This window comes from Cyanistes caeruleus, chromosome 26, assembly GCF_971803275.1.
Source record: "Cyanistes caeruleus chromosome 26, bCyaCae1.hap1.1, whole genome shotgun sequence".
NCBI classification, from domain to species: domain Eukaryota; kingdom Metazoa; phylum Chordata; class Aves; order Passeriformes; family Paridae; genus Cyanistes; species Cyanistes caeruleus.
The window spans coordinates 4172674-4196022 of NC_141726.1; the positions used below are offsets into that span (position 1 = coordinate 4172674).

At 54.6% G+C, this 23349-nt stretch overlaps 1 protein-coding gene and 1 long non-coding RNA gene across 2 annotated transcripts in view; one reads left to right on the forward strand and one right to left on the reverse strand.

Annotated features, from left to right (window-relative positions):
• The window catches only part of ADGRB2 (adhesion G protein-coupled receptor B2), a 60999-nt gene extending 38784 nt beyond the window's left edge, over nt 1–22215 (reverse strand). The window contains exon 1 of the mRNA XM_086863242.1: nt 22104–22215. The gene's annotated coding sequence lies outside the window, so the exon portion shown is untranslated. The remainder of the gene's footprint in view (nt 1–22103) is intronic.
• LOC111939170 (uncharacterized) lies at nt 4862–8094 on the forward strand. The gene is made up of 3 exons (XR_002869185.2): nt 4862–5642; nt 7645–7714; nt 7942–8094. It is a non-coding gene; the product is annotated as an uncharacterized LOC111939170 (long non-coding RNA).
• Nucleotides 22216–23349: the final 1134 nt, after the last annotated feature.

The following is a 23349-nucleotide window of genomic DNA, read 5'->3' on the forward strand; positions in this document are numbered from 1 at the left end:
CACGGGGGGGACACACGGGATGGTGCCACCCCCTGCAGCCAGAACCCCCAAACCCTCCGTGCTTTAAATCCGCTGCTTTTCTGGTTTTTGGGGGGGATTTGGGCAGGGGGTGGCATCTCCCCGTGTCTCTCCGTGCTGATCCCCCTCACCCAGCAGCCTGGAAAACCCTGATTAGGGATTTGGGATGGCACGGGAGGGAAGCCAAGGCTGTTTGGCTGTTTGGAAGCACAGGAAGAGCCTCCACGGCACATGGGGACACGAGGAGGTGCCACCCCCTGCCCAAATCTCCCCCCATAAAAAGTGGAAGAGCAGAGGATTTCAAGCACGGAGGGTTTGGGGGTTCTGGTTTCAGGGGACCCCCCTGTGCCTCCTGCGCCATCCCAAATCCCTAACCAGGGTTTTCCAGGTGATGGGGTCAGCGCAGGGAGAGCCCCCATGACAAAGCAGGACATGGGATGGTGCCACCCCTGCCCAGAGAGAGGATTTGGGGGTTTTGGATGCCGGGAGAGGACAGGAAAAGCTGGGTTTGGCCTCGGGGGTGGCACAGCGAGCGCAGCTCAGCCCAGGGTGGCACCCAAAGCTCAGCCATGCCCTCGCTGCCCCCGGGGGTGTCACCAGCTGCCACCACCGCCGCCCGGCCGGAGCTCCGCTCCCGCAGGCGCGACACGTTCCACAACATTGCCCGGTAATTGCGTCTCCCAAAAATGCAATTACGGCGGCAGCAGCCCCGCGGCGGCGGCGGCCACACGTTATTTATTCACCCGGCAACGAGGTGGCAGCCCTGGAATGTCGCTGGCACCGGGAACAGGGCGCTTAACTCCCCACCAAGTGGCCGTGACGGTGACATTTGGCCCTGCCAGCTCCGTGCCCAGGGGCCACGACGTCAAATTCAACTGCCCGTGCCTCAGTTTCCCTTTCCTCGCCATGATCCCAGCTCGTGTCGCTTCCCTGGATGCAAAGCCCAAGGGAAAAAAAAAAAGTTCTGCCCATTCCTGAGGCCATCCCGTGGCTGATTTTCCATGGACTGGGGACAGCTGAGGGGTCTATTCTCCTCACTCAACCCCAAACAGGGGGGACAACCCCAAATGTGGGGTTTAACCCCTGGGTTAACCCCAAATAGGGGGGGTTTAACCCCAAATATGAGGTTTTAACCCCTGGGTTAACCCCAAATAGGGGGGTTTAACCCCAAATATGGGGTTTTAACCCCTGGGTTAGCCCCAAACAGAGGGGGGGTAACCTCAAATAGGGGGTTTTTACACCAGGGTTAACCCCAAACAGAGGGGATTTAACCCCAAATAGAGGGGATTTAACCCCAAATAGAGGGGATTTAACCCCAAATATGGAGGTTTAACCCCTGAGTTAACCCCAAATAGAGGGGTTTAACCTCAAATATGGAGTTTTAACCCCTGGGTTAACCCAAAACAGGGGAGGAATAACCCCAAATATGAGGTTTTAACCCCTGAGTAGACCCCAAATAGGGGGGTTTAACCCCAAATATGAGGTTTTAACCCCTGGGTTAGCCCCAAACAGAGGGGGGTAACCTCAAATAAGGGGTTTTGACACCAGGGTTAACCCCAAATAGAGGGGATTTAACCCCAAATAGAGGGGATTTAACCCCAAATATGGGGGTTTAACCCCTGAGTTAACCCCAAATAGAGGGGTTTGACCTCAAATATGGAGTTTTAACCCCTGGGTTAACCCAAAACAGGGGAGGAATAACCCCAAATATGAGGTTTTAACCCCTGAGTTGACCCCAAATAGGGGGGTTTAACCCCAAATATGGGGTTTTAACCCCTGGGTCTACTCCAAATAGAGGGGATTTAACCCCAAAAATGAGGTTTTAACTCCTGGGTTAACACCAAACAGAGGGGTCTAACCCCAAATATAGTTTTAACCCCTGGGTTAACCCCAAACAGGAGGGGTTTAACCCCAAATATGGGGGTTTAACTCTTAGGTTCTTCCCTATCTAACCCTTGGGTTAACCCCAAATAGGGGATTTTTAATCCTAAAGAGAGGGGGTTTAACCCCTGCCAGAGCAATTTAAGCCCAAATTCAGCCTGAGGCCCTGCCCCATCTCTCTCACTGGTGACACCAAGTTTTCCTGCCAATGACAAAACACCGTCTGGGGTTTGAGACGGCGAAGAGTGGGGAAAAAAACAGCAAAACAACGCAAAACCCAACATTTCCCTCCAGGAATGCAGCAAGTGGCGGTGTCAGAATGAGAGATGTCGCTTGGCTCCAGTGGCTCTCTCAGAATTTGTTCATTTTGACTCCTGTCATCAGGGCAAATCCAAACATTCCGCAGCCGCTGAAATCTGGGAAATTACTGGATGGGCAGGAGGGACAGGAGGGCTCTGGATGGGTTTGGAAAGGATGGGAAGGAGGGAAAAACCTCTGTTCTCCCTCCATCAACATTCCCAGCCTGCGGGAGGGACGGGATGAGAATCCAGCTCAGAGGGGTTTTGGGGGCACCCCATGGGAAGACAGTGGAAAATCCCATCCCATTCTGGCACCAGGAAAAACTCATTTATCCACTGGGATAGAGGCAGAAATGGGTCGTTTTGGGGTTTTTTTTCCCAGCAGATGGACCAGTTTTGAAACCTCCACGGCAAGCCAGAGGATGGAGGTGACACGTTAAGTCACCCAAGCGTGGCTGGCAGCGCTGGCAGCTCACCCAGGCAGAAAGCCGGGTGGCACTGGGGGCACTCAGCCTTGCCCAGCTCCCCCTTCCCTCCATCCCAGCTCCCCCATTCCCAGGAGAACCACGTCCTCCCAAGGGAACAACCCAAGGTTTCATCCTCCCGGTGCAGGGAGGGGACACCCGGGGCACGGTGGGGTCAGGGTGGCACCGCTGACCGCGGAGCTGGCCCGGAGCCGCGTGGCGAAGCAGCGCACGCAATTAGTAAATTAATTATCGAGCGGTAACGGAGATTTCATAGCTCGGAGCTGTCACATCACCAGTGTTTTGTCAACCGAGATGACGACTGGTGGAATTATTACTGCGGTGCTGGGGCTGGGAAAAAAGAGGAGAGAGAGACTTGCAGGGAGAGGGGAGGATAAAAATATAAAAGGAAGAGATAGGGAAGAACAAGATAAGTGGGTTTTGTTGCTAATGGAAGCTGGCACAAGGACAGAATCGCAACTCTTAGAAGACAACACACTACACTACGAGTGGCTCTGAATGATCCTCTTAATTAACGACGAGCACAAAAGGAGCCCCTGCCCACCTCCAAACCCAGCGGCGCTGCTGGAAGAGGAGCCACAGCTCCGTGAGGACGCCCACGGATCCGGGCCGTGCCGAGCGGTGACACGAGAAGAGCTGGAGACGCTCAGAGAGCAGGGAATGATCAGAGCTGAGGGCACAGACCCAGCGGGGACACGACAAAGAGCACACGGAGCTCCCTGTCCCCTCCTGTCACCTCATCCAGGCCCAGACAGCGGAGGGACGCCGTGTGGGGCTGGCAGCGACGGCAGCACTGCTGGACCCAGGGATTACAGAGCCCAAAGGCCGAAGGGACACGATTCGCCTTCCCCACCCGCCCTGTTTCCCCTCCATCTTCCAGGGCCAGATTTAAGCTGCGTATCCAGCGCGGTACAAAAATAACACCCCGCCCTCCCACTTGGGAAATTGATTCCTTCGCTTCCCACCCGGCTCCGGCTTTAAATATCCCCATTTACATGCAGATTGTGCTGCCTCCTTGCACCGCCTGGTGCGGAGCCCGTGGGTGGCTGCTGGGACCTCATCCTGCCACTCCACCCCATCCCCAGGCAGTGACAGGGGAGCCGGAGGTCCCAGCAGCGCCCCGATGCTCCTTCCCAAGCTGGGAGGTGACACGGAGCGGTGGCACTGCCAGGGAGCGCCACCCTGCCCGCGTTTGGCCAGGGAGAGCGCAGAAGGAGCTGCTTTTGGGTCTCATCCCAAATCCCACCCCCCAACCCCATCCCCACCGTGGGCCCCGGCTGTTCCCCCATCCCCAGCACGAGGAGCAGCAGATGCCAGGGATGGGGGTGGATGCGGAGAACGTGGACAGCCGTGGCTGCGCCCTACTTTTCCAGGGCAAAATCCGAAAAAGGGAAAGCGGAGCTGTCGTGTGAGCGAATCCAGCATCTGCGCCGGCTGGCAGAGCTCACACCCACGGCCCCGAGCCCTCCCAGCCTCCCCAGCACGAACCAGACCGGAGCAAAGGGGGAAAGCAGGAATTTTGGGCTCCCAGATGGGTGCAGGGATGGGATAATGCCCGTGGAGCCGGGGGATGTGGGGCAGGAGCGGCACTGGCAGCGGCCGCGTGTTGGAACTTCCGAGGGGAGGGAGGGAAAGGACGGGTTTGAAGAAGCCGCCGCAGGGCTCCCGGAGGGATCTTTGCCAGCTCCTCCAAGTGTTTAATTCCTTCCCCTCGGCAGCCGCGGGAGCAGCCCAGATTCATGGCAGCGCTCCCGAGTTATCCCTCCCTCGCCGCATGAGCAGGGATCAAGGGAGCTGCGAAGCTTCACCAGAATCCAACCCCGCGCCTTGGGGCAGAGCCTGATCCCCCCCCAAATTCCTGCCGGGAAGATGCTGAGAGCAAAATCTCCCCCGGCATGGGATGTTCCACCCCCGATGTGACCATGAGGAGCCGGTGATAGAGCTTGGCCAAATATGGGTGGAAAACCCCAGGATTTAGAGAAGCTCCTGGGAAAATGGTCATGGGTGCCAAGGGGAGTTCACAAATCCATCCTCACCCCTGGCAAAGCTCCGTGTCCCAGCATTCCCTGATCCCAAACCGCCTCCCCGGGCTGAGGTTGGCAGGAAAATCATCATTCCTGCTGAAAAGAAGGAGGCAACAGGGCGAGCACAAACAGCATTTACATATCCTTAATTCTATTTTAGCACCTCCCGGGCTATTTTTGTCGTGGCAGAAACACAACAGGAGTGCAAGGCCAGAGAAAGGGCAAGGAACGGCTCGGAATGTGGGACAGAGAGAGAGAAAATAAATCCCTGGCGTGGGAATGGCTGAGACCTGTCCCGCCCAGGCTGTGTCCGTGGTTTGTTCCTCAGCTGGGCAGGACAAAGGGACACAAATGCCACCGAACAGCCCTGTCCCGTGTGCAGTGGGGGACACAGGAGGGGACAGTCACCACATCCCGGCTTTTCCTCGCTGCATGGCCGGGAACAGCAGCGGGGAAGATCCAGGTGCAGGGGGGACATTCCCGGAGCCGGAGGGGACAGGCCAGCCCTGGCTCCGCAGCATCCTCGCCCGTTGCCAGGACAACGGGATGTGATGGAGCCACCTCCATCAGGGCCGGCTCCGGGATGTCGGGATGTGGGGGCAGCGGCACGCGGCAGCTTTGGGGTGCTGGGGGAGCCCCCCGGTCTCGGTCCATACGAGAACCCCCAAGAGCCACCTGCACGCAGCGGGCACGGACAGGGATGTGGCACAGCGGGAAAAGCGGGATGGAACCCGCTGGGACAAGCCCGGATCCGGGTGGGTCAGACATGGCACAGCACAGCCCGGGGCCCGACTGCCACATCCCGGTGCCTCTGCCCCTCCACCGACACAGGGCACGGCCCCGGGGCTACCGGAGGGTCCCCTGTGCCCCACGGCCTCCCAGCGCCTCGGGCACAGGGGCTGGCAACGCCCCGAGGCTCCGGAGCAACCAGAAAGGTGCAGCTTCGTTTCTTTGCTGTTGGTGCCATGGCAACCTTTCCCACTTGGCTTAATTACAGTGCCGGCTGTGCCTCCGCGGGGGGGCCGGGGGGTCTGCTTCATCCCTGCTTCATCCCTGCTCCATCCCTGCTCCCTCCCTGCTCCATCCCTGCTCCATCCCTGCTCCATCCCTGCTCCATCCCTGCTCCCTCCCTGCTCCCTCCCTGCTCCATCTCTACTCCATCCCTGCTCCATCCCTGCTCCATCCCTGCTCCATCCCTATTCCCTCCCTGCTTCATCCCTGCTTCATCCCTGCTCCATCCCTGCTCCTTCCCTGTTCCCTCCCTGCTCCCTCCCTGCTCCCTCCCTGCTCCCTCCCTGCTCCATCCCTGCTCCATCCCTTCTCCCTCCCTGCTCCATCCCTGCTCCATCCCTGCTCCATCCCTGCTCCATCCCTGCTCCATCCCTGCTCCCTCCCTGCTCCCTCCATCCCTGCTCTCACCCTGCTCCATCTCTGCTCCATCTCTGCTCCATCCCTGCTCCCTCCATCCATCCATCCATCCATCCATCCATCCATCCATCCATCCATCCATCATCCATCCATCCATCATCCATCATCCATCCATCATCCATCCATCATCCATCCATCCATCATCCATCATCCATCCATCCATCATCCATCCATCCATCCATCCATCCATCCATCATCCATCCATCCATCCATCCATCCATCCCTCTCTCCCAACTGGAATTCAAAGCAAGGCCAGACCAGAGGGAACCAGGATTCCCCCGGCTCAGCCACCCCAGGCCACATCTGGAACCGTTCCCAGCTCAATATTTCCTCCCTTTCCCAGTAGCAAACCAGTTTGGGGTTGGATTCTCTATGGGGGGGATACTGGAAAAGTCCATCCCACCAGTCCAGAACAACCCCAGAGTGAATCCCAGCAAATCCCTGAGCACCAAACGAGCGGGGATGAGCCATCCTCATCCCCAGGGGGATCCTATGGGAAATTCCCTGCTCGGGGCAGGGCTCTGGCTGAGAATCTCTGTGTAATTAATTACAAACAATTATCCTCCTGTGCCTGCTGACCCCGACCCCGCATCCGGCTGCTGAGGGGGCAGATGGAGCGGCGGTGGGGATTTCATGATCCTACTGATCCCAGAGAAACCCCACACGCCGAGCCCTGCGGGAGCAGCCGCCCGAGCTCCCTCTCCAGGGGCAGATTTTGGAGCTGACATCCAGGACTGGGGAAGTGGCGGCTGTGGGAGGCAGAGAATCCCTGGAGGAACGCAATTCATCGCAATTTTAAAAAAAGAGAGGGGGAAAGGAGGTGGAAAGGAGCTGTGAGTACGAGAAGGGAAAAAAAAAAGAAATTAAAAAAAAATGAGAAGGGAAAAATATAAAAACCCAACCCAAGCCAGCAGCAGTGCTGAGTTTCAAAGGTCACCTCTGGGCATGAATTTTAATTTCACACAGGAGTTTTGTTCATTTGTTAATTATTTTCAGATGAAAAGGGAGATACTCCTGCGGAGGGTGAGGAAAGGGCCACGCAACATTTGAATTTCAAAGGCGAGGCTGTTTGCAAGGAAAACACAAGGGGAGAGAAGGGAGGGAGCACTTCGGGAGGAGAGAGAGGCTGGAGAGGTCCCTCCCTGCCACGGCCTCATTGGGGACACACCGAGGGCACCAGAAAAAACCTCTGGAATTGCATCCTGATCCTCTTTCCAGGGAATACCGTGCACACCAGGGAAACACATCGTGGATCGGGGCATCCTGTGCCTCCTCTCCCCTCCAAAGAATGGGAACACCCGGGGTGAGCTCTGACCCCAGGATGTGGTACAGGATCAGAAATGATCCCAAAATCAACTCCAAGAGGGATTTTTTTGCCTCTCCATAGGTTTTGCAACCCCAGGAGGAGGAAAAGGAGGAGGAGGAGGGAGAAGAGAAAAAGCTGTTGGAAAAATCTAGGCAGGAGAGGGCAGGGAATAAACCAAGGAATGCTTTTCCTCCTCCTTTTAGCTTTTAGGGCAGCCGATTGCTTTTTATGGAGCCGGAGGAGCTTGGGGAGCCGCACATAAAACACAAGCAGGTGAATTAACCCTCCTCTCTCGAGAGCAGTGCAGCCATGCCGGGGATGCAGCTGGAATTCCCAGCATTTCTCAGCATCCTGCACCCCAAAACTGCTCCTTCTGGGGTGGAAAAAATCCCTGGAAACCCGTCTGGACTGAAGGGGAAGGGGCTCACAAACTCCCACCCAGGCAAATCCCTCTTGGTCCAGCTGGAATTTCTCCTTTCTGGTTTTCCTTTTTGCTGCAGAGCTGTGAATTCCCAGGAAATCAGCCCCCAGGAAGAGTCCTGCCCACTGTGGGGGCACTGGGGCACAAAGAGCGACCCCATGGATGGGAGAAAATGAGTTATTTTTCCATGAATAAAGCAAATATTTCTCTTCTCCAGATAAAAGTGTTTATCCTACAGGAAGGGGTGGGAGGGAGGAATCCCAGGGGCCAGGGAGAACCTGAACCCCTGGAAAAATCTTCCCTCAAACCCCCAAATCCTCCTGTGCCTGTTTCCATGCCCAAGGAGCTGGGAGGGATCCTCGGGAAGAGGAAGATTAGAGCGATGATTCTTCCTCATTGCTTGGCTCTGCTTCATTTCCCACCGAAACTTCCCACTCTCCGCTCCTCAGCCCTGCCAAATCCAGAGAAAAGTTCCGTTTCCACAGTTCTGAGCCCGTCCTGAGCTCCTAAAACTGAGCCATTTTCTGCCTGATCAGGAATTAAACCACGGCAGCTGCAATGAAGGAGTGGATGGGGGCGCAGGGCCGGGGGCAGGGGATGATCCCAAATCCCTGCTCCATCCCTGCTCCTTCCCTGCTCCTTCCCTGCTCCATCCATCCATCATCCATCCATCATCCATCCATCATCCATCCATCATCCATCCATCCATCATCCATCCATCCATCATCCATCCATCCATCCATCCATCATCCATCCATCCATCCATCATCCATCCATCCATCATCCATCCATCATCCATCCATCCATCATCCATCCATCCATCATCCATCCATCCATCATCCATCCATCATCCATCCATCATCCATCCATCCATCATCCATCCATCATCCATCCGTCCATCCATCATCCATCCATCCATCCATCCATCATCCATCCATCCATCATCCATCCATCCATCCATCATCCATCCATCATCCATCCATCATCCATCATCCATCCATCATCCATCATCCATCCATCCATCCATCCGTCCATCCATCATCCATCCATCCATCCATCATCCATCCATCCATCCATCCATCATCCATCCATCATCCATCCATCCATCATCCATCCATCCATCATCCATCCATCCATCATCCATCCATCCATCATCCATCATCCATCCATCCATCCATCATCCATCCATCATCCATCCATCCATCATCCATCCATCCATCATCCATCCATCATCCATCCATCCATCATCCATCCATCCATCATCCATCCATCATCCATCCATCATCCATCCATCATCCATCCATCATCCATCCATCCATCATCCATTCCTCATCCATCCATCTATCCGTCCATCCATCATCCATCCATCCATCCATCATCCATCCATCCATCCATCCATCCATCATCCATCCATCATCCATCCATCATCCATCCATCCATCATCCATCCATCCATCATCCATCCATCCATCATCCATCCATCCATCATCCATCATCCATCCATCCATCCATCATCCATCCATCATCCATCCATCCATCATCCATCCATCCATCATCCATCCATCCATCATCCATCCATCATCCATCCATCATCCATCCATCCATCATCCATCCATCATCCATCCATCCATCCATCCATCCATCATCCATTCCTCATCCATCCATCATCCATCCATCCATCCATCATCCATCCCTCCAGTGGGATTCCAGTGGGATAGAAAGGCAGGAAAAGGGGTCTGGTGACCCCAGTCTCTGCTCACCCACAGATACCAAGAAGCAGCAGAAAATCCCAAAATCCTCACCCTGTGTTATGGGGCCATTCCTGGAGCTTCCCATCCCAGGGGATTTGTGGTTAAATCAGTGGGATAAATCCCTGGTTTTACCCTTCCCTGTGCTAATGAGGCAGTCATAAAATTAAAGGTAAAATTATTAATGAAGAGAAGCAGCTTCACTTCCCTTCTGGTAGCAAGGTTTGGAGATTCCCGGCTGAATTCCTGCTGGAATTCCAATTCCCGGTGCCACAGCCTCGAGCTGAGGCCACCCACTGTCCCCACTGCTGGCACCTGCTCTGATCTCGCCCCGTATTTTTATGTGGCTGCAAGAAAACACCGAGAGGAGTTTGCAAAGATCGGGCGCATTTAAATGCAAATTGCGTTATTTCTGTCTCGGGGAAAAAAAAAAAAATAAAATAAAAAATTAAAAAAAGCGTCGTTAATACTCGTTCTGCAATTTGGAGAAATCAGTGGCAATTATTTTTTTTGCAACGAGCCATTAGCCAACTTTCATTTGAAGGAGGTTTGGGGTGGGAGGGGAAAGAGAGGGAAAAAAATATGCTCAAGGAAATCATTCTGTGACTGACACATTTCCTCCCAGGTCTTGGAGCTGCCTGTTCATCCTGGGAATAATTACAAAGGAAAGGAGCTAAAAGTGCTTCCAGGAGGCGGATGTGCACGAAGCCGAGTGTTTTTCCAAGGGATTGATCCAGCACGTGCGTGCTCACATCAACAGGGTGGGATTTAGGGGCTCTTCATGGAGAATTTTGGGTTGGGAGGGGCTTTAAAACCCATCTGGTTTCACCTTCCACTATCCCAGGTTGCTCCCAGCCCCATCCAGCCCGGCCTTGGGCACTTCCAGGGATGGGACATCCAGGATTTTTCCTGAAGCTGAGGGTCCAAAAGCTTCCCCAGCCTTTCCTGGTGCTCGTGCTGAGGGGTTTGAGGAGGGATTTAAAGGATCAGGACTGAGGAGAAGGCCTCGTGTGGGGGGTCTCAGATATCCAAGAGGTGCCTGCCTCTGGAATGTGCAGGTCCCCACTAGAATGGTGACCTCCCGCCTGCTTTGCTGCTAAATGAAAGGGAGCAGAGAGGAGAAAAGAAAAGAGCGATCTGTGGCAAGATTAAAGGGAAAAAGGACAAAGAAACCCCACAACTAACGGTGCCCGCTGTTTTTCGGATTCCTTGGGATGAGGAGCGAAGAGTGAATTTCCACAGTGCTGGAAGTGTTCATTAAATGCTGTTGAGTGACAGTGACACCCCCAGAGCGCCACAGGGGTGTCTCTTCCCCCACTAGGAATGCACATTCCAGGCTCTCCAGGGTGGGATTTGGGATAAACCAGAGGTGCCAAGCTGCCAGTGTGACTTGGGGACAATCCCGACACCGTTCCTGGATGATTTTCCTCATCCTCCCCTCCCTGCTCACCCTAACGCAGGGACAGCAATCAAACAAAGAGCCCCAAAACTCCCCAGAAACAGGTGGGGAATGACGAGGTCAGAGCCACTGAGTTCTGGGGGACATCCCAGGTGGCATCAGAGCTCTTGCAATGCCACCTTCCTGCTGGATAAGTCAGGAAAATTCCCGAGTCCTCCTCCCTGGCACTCGGGAGCAGAGCCAGCAGCCCCCCCACCCTCAGCACCCAGGGCTGGTGGGGTCATGGGGGTCACCTGGGCCTGTGCCAAATTTCCAGTGGCCTCCATCCATCAATATCCATCGACATCCATCAACATCCATTGATATCCATCAATATCCATCACTATCCATCGACATCCATCAACATTTATCGCTATCCATCAATATCCATCAACATCCATCGATATCCATCAATATCCACCACTATCCATCAATATCCATTGATATCCACCAACATCCATCAACATCCATCAACATCCATTGATATCCATCAATATCCCTTGACATCCATCAACATTCATCGATATCCATCAATATCCATCAACATCCATCGATATCCATCAATATCCACCACTATCCATCACTATCCATCGATATCCACCAACATCCATCGACATCCATCAACATCCATTGATATCCATCAATATCCATCGCTATCCATCGACATCCATCAGCATCCATCGATATCCATCAACATCCATTGATATCCATCAATATCCATCGCTATCCATTGACATTCATCAACATCCATCGATATCCATTGACATCCATCAACATTCATCGATATCCATCAATATCCATCAACATCCATCGATATCCATCAATATCCATCAATATCCACCACTATCCATCAATATCCATCAATATCCACCACTATCCATCAATATCCATCAATATCCACCACTATCCATCAATATCCATCGATATCCATTGATATCCACCAACATCCATCGACATCCATCAACATCTATTGATATCCATCAATATCCATCGCTATCCATCGATATCCATCAACATCCATCGATATCCATCAACATCCATTGACATCCATCGATATCCATCGATATCCATCAACATCCACCAACATCCACCAATATCCACCACTATCCATCAATATCCATCGATATCCATTGATATCCACCACTATCCATCAATATCCATCAATATCCACCACTATCCATCAATATCCATCGATATCCATTGATATCCACCAACATCCATCGACATCCATCAACATCTATTGATATCCATCAATATCCATCGCTATCCATCGATATCCATCAACATCCATCGATATCCATCAACATCCATTGACATCCATCGATATCCATCGATATCCATCAACATCCACCAACATCCACCAATATCCACCACTATCCATCAATATCCATCGATATCCATTGATATCCACCAACATCCATCGACATCCATCAATATCCATTGATATCCACCAACAACCATCGATATCCATCAATATCCATTGATATCCACCAACATCCATCGACATCCATCAATATCCATTGATATCCACCAACAACCATCGATATCCATCAATATCCATTGATATCCACCAACATCCATCAATATCCACCAACATCCACCAACATCCATCGACATCCATCAATATCCATTGATATCCACCAACATCCACCAACATCTATCGATATCCACCAATACCCATCAATATCCATCGATATCCATTGATAGCCCTCAACATCCACCAACATCCATTGATATCCACCAATACCTATCAATATCCATCAATATCTATTGATATCCATCAACATCCACCAATATCCATCGATAGCCATCAACATCCACCGATATCCATCAATATCGATCGATATCCATCAATATCCATCAATATCCACCAATCCCCATCAATTTCCAAGACCCACACGTTCCACACAGTCCCACAGACCCCGTGCAGAGAGGCAGAAGGGGATTGGGGTGGGATGGGAGCCCTTCCCGCGCTGTCCCACCTATCCCAAATCTCCATCCTCCCCCCCTGCATCCCTTCCCCAAGGCTGCATTCCGTCCTTCCCATAAATCGCTGTCTCCTCACCCCCGTCCCTGTTGCCGCCTCCTTGGCCGGGTGATGGATGGCCAGGGCAGCCAGGGGGTGACCAAACCCCCCCTTCCCAGGAGGAGCTGTGAGGATGAAGCTCCAGTGTCCTTTTCCTGGGATAATCCAGGGAAAATCTGCGGTGACGGTGATGGATGGGCGCTGCCACCCCCGCTGGCCCTTTCCTATTGACTTTTTTTTTTTTATTTTAATACACATCATAACCCTGGCGCAGCGGCTTCTCCTGCGGGATCGCAAACACCTGGATCAGCACAGGGAACGGATGAGGAGCATAAAACATCCTCAGGATAAATCCCTTGGAAAAGGAACGCTGAGGGTTCCAGCAATGGGGTAACAGCAAGAGAAGGATTGGACATCAGCTCTAAAACCACCCTGGGCACCCCAAAATTCACCCAGGTGGGCTCAGGGGGGGTGACAGCATCCCCACAGCCACAGGACACGGATCCCACCCTCAGTGACACTTCCAGGAATTAAATCCCAGCTCCTGGAATTCTCCTTTATTGCTGCCTCTCTTTGCTCCTTGTCACCTCCTTCCATCCCAGCACAACCAAATTGCTTCTCACCCGCCCACACCCACAATCCTGAGGCTCTCAGGGATTTTTGTGGGGGTCCCCAGGGGTGTTCCCACTCTCCATGGTGCCAATCCCAGGCTCCCCAAAGGATCCAGCTCCCAGCTCCAGGTGAAACACATCTTAAGGGCCATAAATTCTCTCCGGGTTACCTGGGGATGTTTAATCAAAGCCCCATATTTCAGCTGGCGGCATGAGTGATCTCCTCTCTGCTTTTAGGAGCTTTTTTCATGTCCTCTTTCACTCCGATATGGATCCAATATCTCCCACAGCGGCCAAGGCCATAAAGATAAAAAATGGGATAATTGCAGCGGGAGTTTTAGCGGTGGGAAAATACAGGGAAAGCACAAAGCAGCCCTGACAACTGTTTTTGGGGATGCTGGGAAAGACTCTCCTGCACGGATCCATTCATCCCCGCTCCTGACAAAGCGCCCAGATCCCATGGAGGCACCGATTTTGGAATATTGAGATGAGAGGAGAGCATTCAGAGCCCAGGAGCAGCTAGAAAACCGCTGCCAGAGTGAAGAATTTGGGCTGGAAAAATTTGGGATAAGGTGGAGCAACCTCTCCATTCCTGATTTCTGGGCTGGAAAAACTTCACATGAAGAGGATCGGCCTCTCCACTCACGATATTTGGGTGGAACTTGTGGAGGAAAAAGGGCGAAAGTGCAATTTTCAGGAAAGGAGCCTTTTTGGGATAGAAAAGCTTTGGATAAGGTGGATCAGCCTCTCTCCATTCCCATTATTTAGGGTGGGATCCGTGGAGGGAAATGTGTGAAAGAGCAATTTCGAGGGAAGGAGCCATTTGGGCTGGAAAAACTTTGGATGAAGAAGATCAAGCTCTCCATTCCCATTATTTGGGGTGGGAATTGTGGAGGAGAAAGAGTGAAAGTGGGATTTTGAGGGAAGGAGCCTTTTGGGCTGTTCTGACACTGACGGATGTCCCCGGTCCTGTGCCGAGGTCAAGCCTGGAGCATCCCAGGGAAAATGCCGCCAGCTGGGATTGCCCAGCTCCAGTTCAGCAGGATTTTGGCTTTCCCAAGGCTTACCACAGGTATCAATCTCATATCCCACAAGTCAGGAATAGCCCAGAAAGGCATGGAGGAGGCAGGAAGGGAGGGAAAAGAGGAATGGGAGGGATGGGAGCTAATTTATAAACACGGTGGGAAATGGAGGGAAAATGGGGTGGGCTCGGCACAGAGCAGCAATTCCAAGGGTATTCAGGATAAAAATCCAATAAATTCCGAGCTGTTGAGCAGAACAAAGGGATCCTCTCTTTCTGTTCCTTCCCTGCTCCCGTCATTTTGGGAATGGGATCAAGGTCCCACAGCCACCCCAGGATTAACCTCCACAGGCAAGGCCTCTCCCAAAATCCAGTTGAAGACATTCTCTTCCTCTTGCTCATTCCAACGCTTTTCCCTAAGAATTCCTTGCAATTTCCATCCCGGAGGAATCCCATCTCCATCCCTGAGTGCCGCACGCCCCTCACGGAGCCCTGGAGCCGCTCCCTGGATGAGGCACAGCGCTAATTAAAGCACCCTGACTACAGCTCCATTACAATTAACAGACAATTAGCAGCACAAGCTGGCGTGCGTGTGAGAGCTGGCAGCGAGACAAACTCCCTGTCCCTTCCCGGCGGGATGGCTTCTCCCGGCGGGGCTTTGGAGATCCTTGGGCTGGGAAATTCCGGTTGCACTCCCGGCACTAAAATAGCTCTGGAGCTGCTCCACCACGCCCTTCCCTTCTTCTTTTTATCCTTTCCCTTCTTCCTTTTTACCCTTTCCCTTCTTCCTTTTTATCCTTTCCCTTCTTCCTTTTTATCCTTTCCCTTCTTCCTTTTTATCCTTTCCCTTCTTCCTTTTTATCCTTTCCCTTCCTTTTTTCCCCTTCCCTTCCTTTTCCCCTTTTCCATCCCTTTTTTCCCCTTTCCTTCCCTTCCCACAGGAATATCCACCTCCTTCTAAAATTCACCCACCACCCACCACCCCTCCCTTCACACCCAGCCCTGGTTTGTTTTTCCGCTTTAATTCCTAAATCCCCAAGGAGCGAGTTATTAAGCCCTCGATATCCCAGTAAATTGTCCATGTCCTTCCTCTCCATCCTGGTGGGATGGTGGTGGGCGAGAGGGAGCGCATATTTCCTGGGAAATCCTCTTTTCCAGAGATGGATTTGAGCCTGGGGAGGGATCGGGACACAAGCCAGGACTGATGATGGTTTTGGACACACTGGAGCTCTGGCAGCTCGATGCCACCATTCCCATTCCCAATCCCATTCCCATTCCCATTCCCAATCCCATTCCCAATCCAGACAAAACGCTCGCCAAAGATCCGGGATTCGGGATTCCTCCTTCCCCTGCATCAAACCAAGGACACCGCCAGCTCCTTGAGCAGCCACGATTATCAACAATTTATCAAAACCACAGCACCACCGAGCCCTTTCCCCCGCCGCGCTCTCCCCTCCCCACCCCACCATCCCCGGCCCTCCAGCGGGTTCCAGCGGCGCCGCTGGATCAGGCGGGAATGGCTCGGCTTTCCCTGGATCTTTCTGCCAGAGCTTCACGCTAATTCGGTCTGATCCTCGCTCGCCGAGGTCCCGGCGGAGCCGGGGCTGGGAATGCTCCCGGGATGCTCCGGAGAGCGATGCGAGCTGACAGCGCGGCTCCCGAGGGATGCGGGCACCCGCGGCCGGGGAGGAGAAAAGCGGGATTAGAGGCTGGGAATGAGAGCCCATCCCGGCAGGGCATTAACACCTAAACGCGAGCAGCGCCGGCATTAGCGCGGATCCCACTGGGGCTGTTGTGCGGCTTTATTTGATGGATTTAATTAATTTATCGCTGCGCACGCAGCTCAGTGCTCCGCCCCCGCGCCTGCCCGGAGCTCTCGGCACCTCTGTGGGAGCTCGGGGGTGACCCCAAGCTGTCCCTCAGCACAGCCTGGCTCCCATCATCACATCCTCACATCCCAGCTCCCAGTGGCCTGGCCCAGTGGCCCGTTTTGGTGGCCCAATTTGTGGACCACAGGGTCCCAGGTAGGGGCAGAGCAGCTCTGAGCTTCCCACCATGTGCTTGACCTTCCCCAAACAGGGCAGGAAATTCCTCCAGCTCCATCCTCATCCTCCTCCTCCTCCCAGGCAGCACAGCTGGGCCTGGGATGGGCTGTAAATCCACCCCAACCCACCCAGTCCTGCTTTATTAGGGTCTCATTAGGGTCCCAACCCTTTGTGCCGACCCTAACCCTGGCCCTGGCCCTGCCCCGTGCTGGGCTCACCCTCCCTGCATTGAACCCCAAAACATCGAGGGCACAGCGATCCATAAAGGACCAGGGACGGAGCTGAGCTCACCACGGGCTGTGTGACACCCCAAATTCTCTGGGGAACAGCATCACTCCCGACAGCCTCTCCATGAGGGGAACAAAGCCACAAAAACCCCGGGGCCACCTCACAGAGGGACAGGGACGAGGACGGGAAGAGCAGCGCTGTGGAGGCGGCATGATTGCGTTTCTGTCACTCCAGGGAGGAAATAAAAGGAAATAAAAAGTATCAGTAAATGATATAATTTCTCCTGCCAGGCTGGGAACAGGAGCAAGGTGGCTACAGGTAACAGCCAGAGCCTCTGAAATGCCAAACCAGCTGTGATGCCAGCGCTGGGGTCACCTCTGTGTCCCCAACTCATAGATCCGCTCCCCTTTGGCCAGCACAGAGTTCTCAGGGCTGCACCCAGCTCAGGGACCCGCTGGGGCTGAGCTGCACCTCGGGCCTGGCAGCTGGGACTGCCCTGTGTCCCCCGTGTCCCCTTTGTCCCCTGTGTCCTCTCTGTCCCCTGTGTCCCCTGTGTCTCCTCCATCTCCTCCGTCCCCTCCATCCCCTCTGTCCCCTCCTCACTGTCCCCTTTCCCTGCTGTCCCTGTCACCTCCACCATCCCATTCCCCATCCTGGAGATGCCAGGAGGAGGCTGCAGAGCAGGGATTCAGTGATTGATGGGCTGAACCGAGCCAAAGGTCCCAGCCTTGTCACTGTGCCAGCACCAGGAGCATCCTGGAGCACATTTATGGCTCCCATCCCTCCCTTTACACATCCCAAAGGGTTCCCTCCAGGCTCACACAGCTTTTGGAAGGCAGCAAATCCCCAATTTCCGTGGGATTGATGGTGGGCACTGTGTCTGGCCATCCCAAACCCCCATCCTGAGCCTCTGGATGTGACAGCGTCCCCTCACTCCATCCCAAATCCCACACCCCAGGGGCTGCACACCTGCACGTGAACATCCCAAAACACACTCCTGGGTTTTCCTCACTTCGTCCTCCTTTCCATCAGCACTCCAGAAGAAAAAGGGATCGGCCCCTCTCCCCCATCTCCCCCAGGCTCCCTGAGGAGCAGCAGGCAGATGTTTGCTCCGTGCCAATCTGCATCCTGCTGGATTCCATAATAATATCAATTATCCCAAGCTTTCATCCACGGAGCTCTGTGTTCCCAGGGAAATAAAGATGAATGGAGCCGCTTTGCTGCCAACTGGGGGGGTCCTGGGGACACCGGGCTTGGTGACAGATGGGGAGGTCACAGTGCTGGAAGGGATGGGGAGAGCCTGGGGCTGGATTCCCTTTGGGAATCGGGAAAATGCTGCAAAACTCCAGCCTCACTCAAGGGGATGCCCTGAGCTCTGGGAAGAGTGGAGATTCCTGGGGTCATCCCGCCTCCAGGTTTGGGATACCTGGAGATGAACACTGGTACCTCCTTGGCAGGGTGTTGTCACATCCTGTCACCTGTCTGGAGCACCCCTGGGGCTCCCCTCTCCCTCAGGGCAGCGTTTGGAGTCGGGAGCAAGGGCTGAGATGGGATGAAGGTGGCAGCACCCCAAATTTCCCCCGGAAAGCCGGATTTTTCCCCCAGGGGATTGTGCTGTCCTTGCTCCCCGGGCTGCCCGACAAGGGGGGATCCTTTTTTTCCACTCCTGCTCCTCTTTTGGCAGTGCTGGAGTCAAGTAGCTCAATTAAGCAATAACTGCCTCTGTACAGCTGCCCACACAGCCTGCGGTAAATAATTAAATGCTGAAATAATCTAGCAGATGGGAAGCAGCATGGAGAGGGATCCGAGAGGAATCCTCCCTCCTCATCCCTGGCCCTGCCGCAGCACCGGGACACTGAACCATGGAAATACGGGGAAACACCTGGAGAGGAAAATCCCAACTCCCACCACGTGTCCCCCTCCCTGAGGCAGCAGCGGGAGAAGCAGAACGTGAGAAAAACATCGTGGAAAATTTTACCCCTGGCCTGGTATTGATCTGGAGGCGAAGCACATCCCTGAGCCAGCCCGTGCCTCCTCTCGCACATCATCCACATTTTATCTGCTCCAACGCAGAGCAGGAGCATCATTGAGAGGCTTAATTAGCAGCCACTGATAGATAAATATTAATTCCAAACCCTCAGGAATGAGGATCCGGATCGGAACGTGGAGGGTTTGGCACAGGAGTCCGTCATGGTGCAGCCACTGGAGTCGTGCAGCAGCTCTGCTGTCCCGGCAATTCCTGGCATGGAATTGGCATCACCCGTGTGCCACATTCCCTGTTCTGCTCCCAGGGACCACCAGAGCCAGGGCAGCAAAGGCACCGAGAGCCTTTCCAAGCGGTGCCGCAGCCTCATCCACCTCCCAAAAAGCGAAGGGAACACCACAAACCGTTTAAAGATGCCTAAAATCAGCTCCTGCCATTCCAAAGGGCCGGCACAAGGAGCTGGCTGGGGGCAGTGGCTGCGGGATGTGGCTCCACTGCAATCCCGGCTCCCAGCAGGCAGCCGGAGCCTCCTCTCCATATTCACATTTCCATCACATCCTCCTCAGACAGCTCTGCTCCACTCCTCCATCTGCTTAAATGCCACCTCCGAGAGGGATTGGCTCCGAACAGCTTCTCCCCTCGTCGTTTGCTCCTCGTTCTCCTCCTCGGGATTTGCATGCTTGATCCCGGGAATTCGAGAGGGATTTAGATTTTCTGGGGCCTCGGAGCCAGGCAAAATGTGTCATCCTGGGTATGGGGCAGGGCATGGCCTCAAAACCTGAATTCCTTCATGGAAACAGAGGATTTTCGGGTCCAGAACAGCCCAGGAAAAGCTGAGGTGTCCCATCCCAATGTCACCCACTTGGGGACATCCCTGGGGAGGGTCCTGCCGCAGGCTCGTGGCCAGGAGTGATTTATTTTCTGAGTGTGAATTGTATCTCAGCTGGGAACAGATTTTCCTGCCTGATCCACCTGCCCAGCACCTGGTGAATCTGGTCGGGAAAATGATCCCGGGAGTCAGATCGGGAAAAGGGTCCCGGGAATCTGATGGGGAAAGTGATCCCAGGAGATTCCTTCCAGCTCCTTATCTCTCTTATCAGCTCCTGGCCAGTTCCTCAACAGCCCTGAGCTTAATCCCACACTCAGCCCAGCTCCATGGGGAAAAATGCAATCCTGGGATGAACTGGGATGAACTGGGATGAACCGGGATGAACTGGGATGCTCTGGATCTCTCCCCAGCCTGCCTGGAGATGCACATGAGCACTGTCCATGGATCTGCAGTCACCTCCCACGGCTCCAGCGGCTCCATCCTTTGGCCAAACCCCCTTTTGTCACCTCCCAGCCTCGCCCTTGGGGACCCCCAGGCCTGTCCCCCTTCTCTTTGCGCCAGGAGCGCGCCGGAGGCGTGGGGACAGCGCAGCTGCTGCTGGCAGGGGATGTGACAGGGTGTCACAGCCCCTTCCCCCCCTCCCGGCACACGCTGTCACGGCGCGTTTTTCCCGGGAGCTGCTGAATAATTTGCATCCGCCACGATGCAGCTTCTGGGCCGCGTTTGTCAAAGTCAATCTGCGGCTCGCTGCCTCCGGAGATTCCAACATGATCACCAGGATCACGGACGGGCATGGGCAGCGCTCCGGAGCTGCCCACGGAGCCACGAGGCCGCAGCCGGGATGGTTCTGGCACCTCCCGCCCGTCCCAGTGCGACCTCCAAGGGTGCAAATTCCTGGGAAACAGGAGGGAAAGAGCCACCAGCTTTGTGGGTGACACAAGGACAAGGTGTACCCGTGTCCCTTCATTCCTGGGATGAGTCGTGGTGCTCCAAAGGGATTAAACACCAGAGCAGGAGCGTCACCCCCAATTCTGGCATCAGCCCCCATTTCCCAGAACCCCAGGGGTGCAAATTCCTGAGAAACAGGAGGAAAAGAGCCACCGGCTTGTGGGTGACACAAGGACAAGGTGTCCCCGTGTCCCTTCATTCCTGGGATGAGCTATGGTGCTCCGAAGGGATTAAACACCAGAGCAGGAGCATCACCCCGAATTCCAGCATCAATCCCATCCCCCTGAACCCCAGGGGTGCAAAGTTTTGAGAGGCAGAAAGGAAGGAGCCAGCAGCTTGTGGGTGACACAAAGACAAGGTGTCCTTGTCCTCTGTGGGTGAGGGACATCCCTGGGATGAGCCATGGTGCTCCAAGGGGATTAAACACCAAGGGATTAAAACCCAAGGGATTAAACACTGAGGGACATCAGCCCCCGTCTCCCTGAACCCCAGGGATGAGAATCCTTGGGAGGCAGGAGGGAAAGAGCCACTGGCTTGTGGGTGGCACAAATGTGTCCCTTGGGGACATCCATGGGATGCTCCAAAGGGATTAAAAACCAGCACAGAAGCATCACCCCAAATTCCAGCTTCAATCCACGGTGCTGTCATCAGCTGGAGGGGCTCAGCCCCGCCTCGCCCCCGTCCCTGTCACCATGGGAAGGGACCAGCGGCTGCTCCTGGATGTTTCCTCGGGGACAGCTGTCGATCCTGAGATAGACTTGTGCTCCCTGGGAGCCTGGCTTTGTTCCCTGCACAAACGGAGCTGCCAGGGAGCGGTGACAGCCCCAGCACAGCGGGATCAGCGCTGGCTGCGAGCTGCGAGGAGGACGGGGTTTGTCACAGCCCTAGCAGGCGCGGTGGCACTGGGATTTCCACAGATGGAAAGAGGGAAAGAGCCAGGTGTGTCCCAAAGGGGCTCAACCCCTCCGGGATCATCCCTGCCCCTCCCTGATCCCCCTGAGCCCAAAAACACCCCAGAAGTCCCTGGATGGGGTGCACCCACCCACATTCCCCAGGCTCCTGACCTGGAGAGGTGAGGGGACAAGTGTGACAATGGGGACACATGGGGGTGGTGACAGCGGTGCTGAAGCCCCAGTGGGGTGGAGCCGGAGCTTTTCCAGCTCTCCCAGGACCCTGCAGGCTCTGTGGCACAGCCAGACCCGGCACCCAGGGGACCCCAAAGCAGTGGCAGGACGTGCTGTGACCTCCAGGTGCTGTGACCCCCCTGTCCCACTCCCCCAGCGCAGGACACGCTGCTGTCCCCTCCCTCAGCTCCATCCAGCTCCAATTCCGACCTCTGCGACCCCCGGGATCCCCTCACTCACCTTCCTGCCAGCCCTCCTAAATCCCAGCCAGCATCTCCCGGGCTCTGCCGTGAGCCGGCCGCATCCAGGAGCTCCATCCACGGCCTCCCCTCCGCTTCCAAACTTCCCAATTCCAGGGGAGTGGGGGCTGTTCTCACTTTTCTGTGCTATCTATAGTCCCCTCTATACGTCTATATATAGATTCTATAGCTCCCAGCTAATCCCTCAGCAATCATAAAGCCATTAAATTAATTAACCGAGGGAAAGAGAGGGAAAGGGCTGGAGCCCCCCTGAAGAGCAGAGGAGTGTTTGACATTTATTTATACCCAGGTTCAGCCCCAGGCACTGCCAGCCCAGCTCGCTCCGGCCACGAGGAGCAGATCCATGAATCCAGCAGGAAGGCCTGAGCCATCATCCCAACCTCTGCTTCTCCCGGTGTTCCAGGTGGGGAGCGAGGCAGGAAAAGCTCTGCAGGTGTTGGGATCTGCATTTCCAGGCTGGATGCAGCGCATGGGATGGGTGGGAGGGCGGTGCTGAACCCCACAGCCATCCCTGTTTTCCCAGCTCCCGCCTCGGAGCCGGGTGAGAATTCCAGGGGCGGGCAGGGAGGGTGTGAAGTGGTGACAATCCAGGAGCGCTGCCAGGAGCGAGGGAGATGCAGCCGCCAGCGGGAGCAGCCGCAGGCTCTGGATGAGCCCCTGGATTGGAAGGAGAGCTCGGCGTGGGCCGATTCCTGCGTGTTTGCAACCAAACCCCAGCCTGGCTCGTCTGCTTGGGCTTGGGGAATGTTGTCACCTCGAGCTGAGCATCCTTGGAGCCTCACCAGGGAATCTGGGATGAATTTGGGGTTGAAAGTAGCACCCAGGTGGAGAGATGGAAATGTGGAGAGATGGAAATGGGGAGAGATGGAAATGGGGAGAGATGGAAATGTGGAGAGATGGAAATGGGGAGAGATGGAAACGTGGAGAGATGGAAATGGGGAGAGATGGAAATGTAGAGAGATGGAAATGTGGAGAGATGGAAACGTGGAGAGATGGAAATGGGGAGAGATGGAAATGTGGAGAGATGGAAATGTGGAGAGATGGAAACGTGGAGAGAGGGAAATGTGGAGAGATGGAAATGTGGAGAGAGGGAAACGTGGAGAGAGGGAAATGTGGAGAGATGGAAATGTGGAGAGATGGAAATGGGGAGAGATGGAAATGTAGAGAGATGGAAATGGGGAGAGATGGAAATGTGGAGAGATGGAAATGGGGAGAGATGGAAATGT